This window comes from Balaenoptera ricei, chromosome 8 (genome assembly GCF_028023285.1).
Source record: "Balaenoptera ricei isolate mBalRic1 chromosome 8, mBalRic1.hap2, whole genome shotgun sequence".
Lineage (NCBI taxonomy): Eukaryota > Metazoa > Chordata > Mammalia > Artiodactyla > Balaenopteridae > Balaenoptera > Balaenoptera ricei.
The window spans coordinates 109,249,130-109,260,769 of NC_082646.1; the positions used below are offsets into that span (position 1 = coordinate 109,249,130).

Sequence of the window (11,640 nt, forward strand, 5' to 3'; positions counted from 1 at the left end):
CTCCAGCTAATACTCCAGACACAGCCTAGCTTACATCCCTCTAGTGTGCAAGGCATCTTCCCACCACTGGCCTTTGCACTTGGGATACTGCCAACCTGCCCAGCAGTCCCCCCACCTCCCAGTCCTCCACCCAGTAGACTGTCTTGATGTATGCTTGAATATTTCTCCTTCATGGTGTTTATTACAACTGTATTCACTTCTTTATGTAATTACTTGGTGACACTTGCCTTCCCCACTGAAGTATAAACAAGCTAAGGTACACTTTCGTATCACTGGAACCTAGCACAAGGCCCAACATACCACAGGTCCATTCATATCATATCCCCCTTTCCAGTCTCAAACGTAACTGCTACACATAAGCCCAAGTGGGTATCAGTTCTCTCCCTCAAATCTAAAATTACAAAAGGACTCTATAATATATGTACCAAAGAATTCCATGTCAGTCTTTATCAACAGTTATTCCAAATTCATCTGCAACTAACATATAGCCAAGGTTCCATGGAATCCTACAGTAATAATTCACACGATCAGACCAGTTGAAGAAGCCCTGAGAAGCCATCAGGAGCATCTGGGATCACTATTCCATTGTAATTCTCTAATGCAGTTTGACAGGGTAATTGCCCAGTTGCCAATTTCTTAGAAACCTACCATGAATCCATGATCTCACCTATAACCTTAAAACTTGCTCCTATAAACACTGTCAGAAATAAATCTCATTTAAGAATTTAGATGACCTGTCAGAGTTCAACTAGTCCTAGTGGTACGAAAGGAAAGTCTTGGGGATTTTTCTTCTCCTTAATTCAGCATTAAGCCCTCATTGCTCTAAAACTGGAGCTGTCATGCAGATTCAATGCTGATCGGGTATCTAGCACCAAACTCCAGAGCAAAGAATAGGTCTTTATACTTGTAAAATAATTACTAATGACATGCTATTATTAAAAGTATCATTTCTGCTTTCCTTTTCCAGCTTTTGTAGAGTCAAACTCATATGCGTTTTGCTTCAGCCAATTTAACAGCTTTCTCAAGTAGCCTCAGGTGGCAAAGCCCCAATCAGACCAGCAAGAGGATGGTGCCTGAAGAGAGCAGTTTCCCACCAATGCATAATAATGCTCCACCCACCCCCTTTTAGGATAAAATGATGGCTAGAGATAGCGTCACTAATCCTGCTCAGTTGGTTGCAATAACTTCTCTAAAGGAGGCTGGAAAATGGTCCCCAAAGATATCTATCAGGTCTTAATCTGAAACCTAGGAATGTTAATTTATAAGGAAAGGGGTCTTTGGAGATATGAGTAAATTACAGATTTTGAGATGAAAGAGATTATCCAGGTGGGCCCAAAATGTCATCACAAGTGCCCTTAAAAGGGAGAGGCAGAGGGAGATGTGACACCACACACACTTGAGAAGAAGAGGAAAAGAGTGGTGTGAGGTGGCCACAAGCAAAGGAATGCCACAGTCACCAGAAACTGGAAGAGGCAAAGAACAGTGCTCTCTTAAGAGCCTCTGGAGGGAGCCCTACCCATATCTTGATTTTGGTCCAGTGAAACTGATGGTGAACTTCCGGCCTCTAGAACTGTGACAGAATACATGTCTGCTGTTTTAAGCCACCAAGTTTGTGGTACTTTGTTACAGCACACACAGGAAACTAATACAGAGACCATGAAAAAGCAAATCAAAGTAAAAATGCTTTCTAATTAGACTCCAGAAATACATAAAATTCCAACATGTCACAGGAAAAGAGATTTTAAGCACCTTTAAAAAGTTGTCTTAAATACACTTTTTAAAAAAGACATTTCCCCCTTCAACTGCACATATGAAACACGGCTACAGAGAGAGCTATATGGATTTTGAAGATAAAGCTGGTGTCTCAATTACATCTAATTACTCATGCACTGTTTAATAAGCACAGTTAACCAAGATCTTCCTTAGACGTAACATATTGAACATTATTATATTTACATATGTTTGCAATAAAAAAAAAGAAAATCAAAACTATTAGATTTTTTCATTTAGCAGACCATTTTAAACAGCAAAACAGCCACCACTGGTTAAGTCTACGATCAGACGTTCGCAACACTTATACTTACTTATTCAGCCACTGAACTACAGCTGAGCGTGGGATAAACTCCTCATTACAGAAAATACTGCTTCACAGTTCCTTATTTATGTACACCACATGTACACCAACACGCATCACAACAAAGGGTTTTATATAAGAAAGATCTGTGTCTCCAATTGTCTCAGTAGGTATTTCTAAAATAAAGGTTTTAGCTGACGTGGTTGTTGAGGGGAATTCTGCCCCTAATCTCCCTAAAATCTCCTCCCCATCTCTCCGTATCTGACCCATCCGCTTACCTCGTAGTGCCTATAAGTAAAATCAAGGACGCTTCCTTTGTTAGAGTAGTCTCTGAGACCCAAACAGCATTTTACTTTTCTATAAACAGATGCCACCTAGTGTCAAGAGTCTGTAAGTACAGCCCACAGTTCCTCAGAGGCTATGAGGTAAGTAGAACAAAGGACAATTGATTCTTACTGGGCAAAGACAAGGGTGAGAAAAAACTTCCAAAAGGTGGTTCTCGGGCTGGGTCCTAAAGGCCAGGTGGCAGACTGTGCAGGGGGCAGCGCGCACAGTGGCTCAGGATGCGGCTCGGGGTGCAGTCAAAGCATTGGTGCCGCCCTGGCTCCACTCACTGCTCTCCAGCAAGGCGACCCTGGACAAGCCATTTAACCTCGCTAATGTCTCATGAGTAAAATGAAAAGAGGTTTGGCACAAGGATTAAATGAGCAGAAACTGCTAATACAATAAAGGTCTCCAGCTGTCTCCTCTTTTCATGTAACTAAGAAAGAAACAAAGAAGATATGTTGATGTATTATTCACAAAACTTTAAACAATCAAGTAAGTAGACGTTTCCCCTCCATTCCTCATCCTACCGTAACTCCCACAAGGAAAGAAAAAAAAAAAATCACATCACCTCATCCATTAAGAAAAGTACAAATTTTCAAGAGAATAAAAAAGGACCAGGGGTGCTAATTTATGATACAGAGTTGAGATCAGCTTTGCTTTTCCTACAGCTCCTGAAGAGAAGGAATGTGACTTCTGGCAACAATGTATAATTAAACATCACTGAATACACCTCACATGTCAACATTCAGAGGGACTGCAGATTTTGTTACAATAGAATATACCTTGTTGTGTATCTGATAAAACATTATCTTACTGTAACTCCATTTGTTAAAAATAATTGCTCCTCCATTCACTTAGTGCTTCCTATATTAACTTTATCATTTGTCATGCCCTGTAAAGCAGGTACTCTTTTTTTTTTTTCCAGTTACACAGATGAAAGACTGGAAAATTTGCTCAATTGTATTCATAGAAAGGATCCCACTAGCCAAAAAGCATGTGATTGGAGGCAGAGAGACCAGTTAGAAAACTAAATGCAACAAAGAGTAGCAATGGATGGGAAGAGAGAGGAAAGCTCTGGTGTTTCAAATACGAGCTTGGCAAGACTTGGTGACAAATCAGACATAGGTGTTGAGGGACAGAAAGGAAGTCAAGTCAGAAATCTCTAGTTGGGGTTGAAGTTTCAGTTGGGGAGACTGCAAGATTGCCATGAACTGAGTTAGGGACTGCAGAAGGAACACATTTGCAGGAAAGATGAGAAAGTTTGGTTTGCTGAATTTGAGGATGGGGCACTACCCAGGTGAAGCTGTCTTAAGATGTTAAAACTCAGGAGAGAAGTGACTGTGAAAAGAGTAACATTAACAGAGGACTTTACAATTCACCAAGCATTTCAACATTATCTTAATTCAAAAAATCACAGAATTTCAGAGCAAAAAGTCTTAGATTAAAAGAAACAGGCTCGGGGCTTCCCTGGTGGCGCAGTGGTTGAGAATCTGCCTGCCAATGCAGGGGACATGGATTCGAGCCCTGGTCTGGGAAGATCCCACATGCCGCGGAGCAACTGGGCCCGTGAGCCACAACTACTGAGCCTGCGCGTCTGGAGCCTGTGCTCCGCAACAAGAGAGGCCGCGACAGTGAGAGGCCCGCGCACCGCGATGAAGAGTGGCCCGCGCTCGCCGCAACTAGAGAAAGCCCTCGCACAGAAACGAAGACCCAACACAGCCAAAAATAAATAAATTAATTAAAAAAGAAAAAGAAACAGGCTCAGGAACACGTATTACCTGCCCAAAGTAATTCACTTCTTCTGACAAGATAATATGCTACCAATATGTGAAACCAAAAAAAAAAAAAGAGTTTTTTGAGCTTTATCATGGTCAGTTAAATGAAAGGAAAAGGGGAGTGAAGAGAAAAGGAAATAAAATAAGCAAGTGACACATGCTGGCACCGTGAGAGTCAGAGAGGCCTTGCAAAGGAGCATTCCCCACTCACAGCGCTTGGGGCATGCCGCTCAGTGCCTAGCACAGTGTCCAACACACAGCTAAGTAATGTCCGCTCAAGATGTGAGTGAAGAACCGAGTGCCATGGGGATGACAGAGAGACACCTCTTAGCTCCAGTTCTCTGGGCACCACTTCACACTATTGCTCATTACTATGATCCAAGAACTTTGCTAATAACTTCACATATATCATATCATTTACCCACATCACAGTCCCTTAATATATACAATATATTTTAAATACTCATTAACATATAGTATTAAATTATACAACATAATTTATATAATAAAAACATTAAATATATCCAACATACACAATACTACTGTTATCACCCCCACTTTACAAAGGAGAGGAAGGCTTAGAGAATTAGAAAAAAAAATTAGCCAAGGTGGGGTTTAAAGACTGTATACTCTTAACACCATATAAGAAAGCAATATAATCCTGACTCAAATTTTTCAACATGCTTTGCCCCATACTTGAAGAGTAAGACCCTAGAACAAAATGGACATGGTTCCTGATTTTATGGAACTCAGAGTATAGTGTGGGAAGAGAGACAATCAAATAAGCATGAAATGGTAAATTCTGGTAAGCGCTATAAAGGAAACAACTAGGATATCAGGAGAGAATAATATAGGAACAAACTTTAGACTGGATGATCAAGGAGGATAAATCAAAAGCATAAATACAGAAACAATCACCTTCTTTCTGGATCAGAAACACTCCTGGTATCTATTTATACCCACCAAACAAATATTTTCTGAGGCAACTGGCTTTGTCTAAATCCTCCTCTGAATGAGGTCTGATTTTTGTTTCTTTTTTAACAGGAAGGGAGAAGCAGGTTTGTATATGGCCTCTCCGGCTCCAGACTCTACGGGCTCACTGGCTGAAGGATCAGCCCCCTTTACTCTTTAGCTGGGGGGATCCATCTTTCTAAGAGTAGGTTGGTTTTCTTGCTAAAAATACATATCCCTTCATAACATGCAACATAAAGATTTTTTTTGAAAATAAAAATACTTTTCAGAGATCATTAATACTTTTCAGAGATCAGATATTTCAACCTTGTTATAAAAATAAGACAGACAAAATGAATCATTCGGAAGACCTAGAATCAACTCAATCCAACATTTATCAAGAACCTACTGGGAGCCACCAGGCACTGTTCGTGGTGCTGGAATACTGGTTGTGTGCAGGGAACACTAGAGGGCGCACGAGAGTTTCAGCTTTCAGGAAAATCTGCACAGGGCTACTAAGGAGCGAGGGACCTTGCAAAACCAAACAGAAGCATGTGAAAACCAAGTAGCTGATGAACAGAGCAGAAGAGTGCAGAATAGGAAGCAGAATGACCCTTCACTGAAGGGATCTTTTGCCTTAAAGCTGAGAGGCAATCCTAGTGTCATGAGAGATGTACTGACCCGGTGTTCCTATAAAGATGTGCAAGTTAGGTGTTTGTTGCACCCTAACACACATGACTGAGGGTTCACCAGCTTGGCAACCCTATGAGGTAGGCGAGACAGGTATTATCACTACAAATGAGATGGCTAAAGCTCAGAATGAAGTTGCCTTCCTGAAGTCAAACTGCTTTAAGTGGTAAGGCTGAGTCTAGAACCCTAGCATTCAGGCCTAAGTCTGGGGTTTACTTCAATATTTGAGTCACATGTGCATCACCCACAAACAAACAGGCTTATCACTGGGGAATGCTTCCTAGCTCCACTTACTCTCTTCTTTGTGTACTCTTATAATACAGAAAATAAGACATCTTGCAGAAATGCAACTGATAGGGAGGAGCCAGAGACATGTGGGAACCATACAGACCTTAAGAATTAGGCTTTTGGGACCCTAGTCTCCAAATTGTAAAACCCAACTGAATGTAAGCTGTACCATCAACTTAATAATATTTCAAAACAAGGAGAAAAGACTACATGGAATATACAGATGAACTATGTAAACCAATTGGAGAGATGTCAAAATATGATTAAATTAGCTCTTAGAAGTGAGAAAATGGGTGGCGATCAAGTGTAAAAGAGAAAGTATAATTTAGAATTGGAAGTGATCTCAGAGATTAATGTTTAGTTATTTTACAGATGAAGAAACTAAGGCTTGGCCCTGTCAGTGTGTTACACAAATAAGGTGGAGCAGACTGGAACACAGGTATTGATTCTTACTCCAGCGGAACTTCATCCAGCCCCAGAATTCTACGTATAACTGTAGTTCTAATTATATACAACCTTAGAAGATGGTGCAGTGTTTGACTCTGTCTCACACAGATACCAGCCAGCTTCAAATCTGGCTGGCAGACGTGGGAGCCAGAGGCAGTGAGTGACCAAAGTGGTCCAGTGGTCCTAGGAACCCTTTAACCTGATGGAAGGAAAATCATGAATCAAGGCATAATTTAGAGTGTAAATGACTACGGAAATCAGTGACTTTTTTTTTTCCCTTTTGTGACAATATTTTAGAATTAATGCAAATGGTTCTCGTTCCATCACCAACTATGTAAAGATAATATATCCACTCTAACTTACTGCCTCTGAGCAACATGGGGATCAAAAGAAAAGTTTCTGTTTTTTTTTAAAGCTAGACATAAATGCTGATTTACCACACTAAGGTGATGAGTCTCTCACGCACAGATGGAGTCTCTCTATCCCGCACCTTTAAAACAGCAAAATCCCGTAATGTCTGTAAAATAAGGTGCGCGTGACTAAAATCTGGGGATGTGTCTGTTGAATAAAATAAGATGTATCTGTAAGTGAAAACTTACTTAGACTTTCTGCAATCTGACTAGGACAAACTCCAATCACATTAATAGAAAAACACAGGGCTAGATATTGGTCAGGCATGCCGTTTCCTCTCAACCAGCACTTCTAATCTTCTAGGAGACACCAAATTACGGGGAAGAAAAGGGATTATTGTAAGAACTAAAGTAAAAACAGATTTGTGGAGGTTTTTTTTTGGGGGGGGCGGAATGTAGAGTTGATAGAAAGAATTTAAAGGAAGTTGTGAAACCTTCCTAAGCCCCGGGGTCCCCTGAATTGTTCGCTAGGACCCTTCCCCATTCAGCTTGTTAAATGAAACTCATTTAAAACCACAGGATTCAATTCAAAGATTTCAAAGTTGACAGTCTGTCCAAGAAAAAAATTACTTTTCAGATCACTGTGTTCTAATGGTTATAACTCCCTAATACTTGAAATTTAAAGTGCACTGGCTAGTTTTATCCTGTAATAAATTTAAGTTTGTGCTTTTTATTGCAATTAAAACCATTTCCTACACCAAGACACATCAGTAAAATACATTTTTTTCCAAAAATAAAAAGTAACTAAAAATCAGGCTAAAAAATTAAGTTACATCTTACACATAAAACTTCTATTGCATAGAGCTCTGAGATACAGCTATCCTACACTCTCTTCCTGCATTTACTCAGTGTATCTATGGAACCAACAGTGTGTCATACTGGAACAAAGACACATGGTCCCTATCTTTAACACTGTGTGGAAAACTCAACAATTAGTGTTCTAGGGCTGACACAGTCGTGTAACTCTTGCCCATGAAGGGGAAGGAGTTTGTGAGTGGTGAGAAAGTAGAGCTCATATATGGCAGGCAAGAGTAGAAAATAATGGAACTGACATCGTTCATCTGGAAGGATGTGCTCTCATAAGCCGTGGGAAGGGCATTCCTGTGGCCAGGGAGCTGCTCAGGTGCTTCACACACAAGTGGCTTTGCGACACAACCAGGCCACACGCTCATGTCCTACAAGTCCACAAATTGATACTCAAAAAGAAATCAGATTCAATCCCAGATACAGATGACCCAAGGGAAAATTTATAAACCAACATGCTCCACCCACAAAACTCTAAGCTCAAAGACACACAACCTGCTACCACTTCCTTCACATGCATATTCTGCTATATCCCTATCCTCCCCTCCCCCCATTTTGCCCACTGGTATTTGGTTCAGGTATGGAGCATTCAAAACATAAGCACTTCAGTGTGTATGTGAAGACAAATGAAAACACAGGCAAGAGGACACGTGGAACTGACTTTGAGTGTGGTTTCAAAGTTTATGGGCTAATAAAAAATTAAGCCCTACTCTACTCTCCTCTTGAAGAGTAAGTATCCCCATTATTCTTTTCACACCCAAACTAAGTTGTTGTGTCAATGACAACAACGTTTTCAATAACAATGGAATGAACATATTTTGAAAAACTAAATATAGGGACTTCCCTGGTGGCACAGTGGTTAAGACTCCACGCTTTCAATGCAGGGCGCCGGGGTTCGATCCCTGGTCAGGGAACTAAATCTCCCGTGCACGCCGCAACTAAGAGTTCACATGCCTCAACTAAGGAGCCCGCCTGCTGCAACTAAGACCCAGCACAACCAAATAAATAAATATTAAAAAAAAAAGAAAAGAAAAACTAAGTATATATCACTAAGCTCTATTAATAAATTAACATTTTTCATCCAGTGTCTACTGAACACCTACTCTGTACCTGCTCTGAGCAGAGGAGATAAATAACAAGCTCACAAGAATGCTGAGAGGACGGTCAACAACCAACTATGATACAATGTAACAACTGCTCAGGAACAAAGCAGAAGTGTGCCTTCTCTTGAGCGGGTCAGCCCCTGCCCTTGTGTTGTAAGAGGTCTGCAAGGGGTGTGAAGATCCATCCAGGAGGTAACACTCTCTCTGGGCCTTCCTGAAGGCGAGTATCAATCCGGGGGAGGGGATGCGGGAATGCCGGGCAGGGTGCGACCAAAAGGCACCAGGCAGGGGAAACCACTGGGGCCGGGGCTTGGAAAGGAAAAGGACAATGCTTAGAGATGACGGGCCCACACCTGTGGTGGAAGTTGCTAAACATTCGGCTACAAAGTAAACTTGTACCTATAGTAAGTAACTCTTTAAGTAAACTTCCCAGTATGCACAAATTATCTGCGATTATTTCAGGCTAAACTGATTGCCCCCTCCCTTTTCAAAATATTTACGCTTTTATGACTAGTCATCAAAAGTTACAGACGTGTTCTTAATATTAAAGGAAAAAAAGCTTCAGCTGGCAACTGTTTCCTCTGATGACCCTATAAAGCCACGTTCAACTACACTTTATATCAAAATGGTTTAAATCTAAAAAGGTCCTGATGAAAAGAAGCACAATCACAACCCATCAGTTCTTCTGCCTACCACTCTAGATACGATTTTTCCCCCGAGAGTGAATTTCATACGGCAAGTTCATTAAAATTAACTTCGAAGAACACATGTTCACCCCCTCAGTATTCTTAAAGTTCCCCCAGTCAATGGGTCGGAAGTCAAAGAGCTCTAACACGAGGTCAAATAAACCCAAACAGAGAGGGAGTGAGTTTCTCTGGGTCCAACGTGCTTCTCTACCATTCCAGCAAGTTGGGTCGAGTTGTCATCTTGTAAACGTTTCCCCCACTCTCATAGGTAGGGCTGACGCTGATACATCATCTCTGGATACGCGGAAGGAATCGAGTCACTCTGGGAGGACCGACGCCTTTTCTCGGGACCCGAGACACCGGCACACTGAGGGGGCCCGGGAGGCAAGCCCCGGCCAGGAGCCGGAGCCGCTGTCAGGGGAGGGACGGAGCGGGGCGGAGAACGAGCCCAGGAGGAGATCTGAAAGGAGGCTCGAGCCCAAACAAAAACAACCCAAAGTTGAGCGCGGCAGAGGGAGCAGATTGGGCGAGACCATTCACGGCTGCCCATTGGAGAAGAGGGAAAACAGAGTCCCCCAATCGCGAGCGGCGGGGCTGCTCCCCTCGTGCGGCCGCGGGCCGGCCCGGCGCTGCCCGACGGCCGCTACCGCTCCCTTCCGGCGGCGGCGCCCACTGCAGGGCCCGCGCCCCCCGGCCGCCGCCGCCGCCGCCGCCGCGCCCCTCCCCCGGCCGTCCCCCCACCCTCGAGGCCCCGGCCCCGGCCCCCGCCCGGCCCGGCGCCCCCGCTCCCGCCGGCCCGCCCCCAGCCCGCCGCCCCTGCGCCCCCCGCACCGGCGCCCGCCCCCCGCTCACCGCCGGGCGCTGCCCGCTCCTCCTCGGGGCGCGTCGAGGCCCCGCCGCCCCGCCGTTGCGCTGGGGGGCCCGCGCTGCCCGGCGACACTTCCCCGTCCCCCAAGAATATTAATCACCAAAAATAATTCCAGAGAAAAATGGAGAGTAAAATTCAAGATGGCGGCCCTAGCCGCAGCACCGCCCGCTCCATCCGCTGTCGGGAAATGAGTCCCAGCCTCGGCCGGAGCCCCCCGCCCCCACCGCGCCGCGCCCCCGCGCCCCCGCGCCGCGGGCCTCACCTCGCCTCTCGCGCGGCCTCGGGTCCCAAAGGTAGCCGCTGGCCTGGGGGCTCCGCGTCCCGGATCCTGGCACCGCGCGTGCCGCCTCCGGTGCCTCGGCGCCCTCACCTCATAGCCCCGGAGCCTCACCGCCCGCGCCGCAGACGCGTCGCCGCCCCCGGTGAGCCGCTCGGACGCCGCCCGGGAACGGTGGAAGGACACGAAAAGGAGTGCCCACGGCCAGGCGGAGGAACACCACTTCGGCTCGTGCCGCTCTGAACGCCTCTGTTGCTTTTACGGGACCAGGGGTGGGGGGAGGCGGAGAAACCCGAGAAAGAAATGAGTTCCCCGCCGGGTGCTCCGCGGCGGAGGAACAAAAAGCGAATTTTGAGGGGACGAGGTGAGTCGTTGCTTCGCTTCGCTCGCGGCGGAGGGATCCGTGTTGAGCAGTCGACAGGGATCCCTCCGCTCCTCGCTGCCCTTTAAATCGCGGCTGGAGGCGGTGCCGCCGCGCGTCCCTGGGGCGCCACCCGGATCTTAGGTCTCCCTACGTACCCGGGCCCCGCGAGGCTGCGTTCGACACTCGGTCCCTGGAGTAGCTGCACCCATCGGGGACAGCCCTGGGGAATGGGCAGGCTCCTCGCCCACTGCGCCTCCCGGGTGCGCCTAGGGGAGGTGGCCCCACGGAAGCGAGCCTCTTTGTTGTGGGAATGGGTGTCGTTGGAAGCAGATACACCCTTAAAGACCATGTGGGCAGCCTGAGCGTTCCACCGCGTAGTGTGGGAGGGAGGGAGGGGGTAGTGAGCCTGCATTAATCGGGCCACTGGCTTCCTAGTGTCAACCGGCCATTTTTTGAGCACCTACTGTGTGCCGGGCTTTCCGAGAAACGGCTTTTTCCGCTTGTCGCTCTAGTTGGGCAGTGCCGGTACCAAGGATGCAGCTCCCTCCAGGAGCTTTCGGCTGGTGGGGCTTACAC

At 45.5% G+C, this 11,640-nt stretch overlaps 1 protein-coding gene across 4 annotated transcripts in view; it reads right to left on the minus strand.

The window, feature by feature from the left end:
• The window catches only part of KMT5B (lysine methyltransferase 5B), a 52,851-nt gene extending 41,828 nt beyond the window's left edge, over positions 1–11,023 (minus strand). The window contains exon 1 of one of the 4 annotated variants that reach the window (XM_059932207.1): positions 10,686–11,023. The gene's annotated coding sequence lies outside the window, so the exon portion shown is untranslated. Of the gene's footprint in view, positions 1–10,407; positions 10,570–10,685 lie in introns of those variants that run through there. The other 3 variants (XM_059932204.1, XM_059932206.1, XM_059932209.1) reach the window with 3 other exon arrangements.
• Between the last annotated feature and the right edge of the window lie 617 nt (positions 11,024–11,640).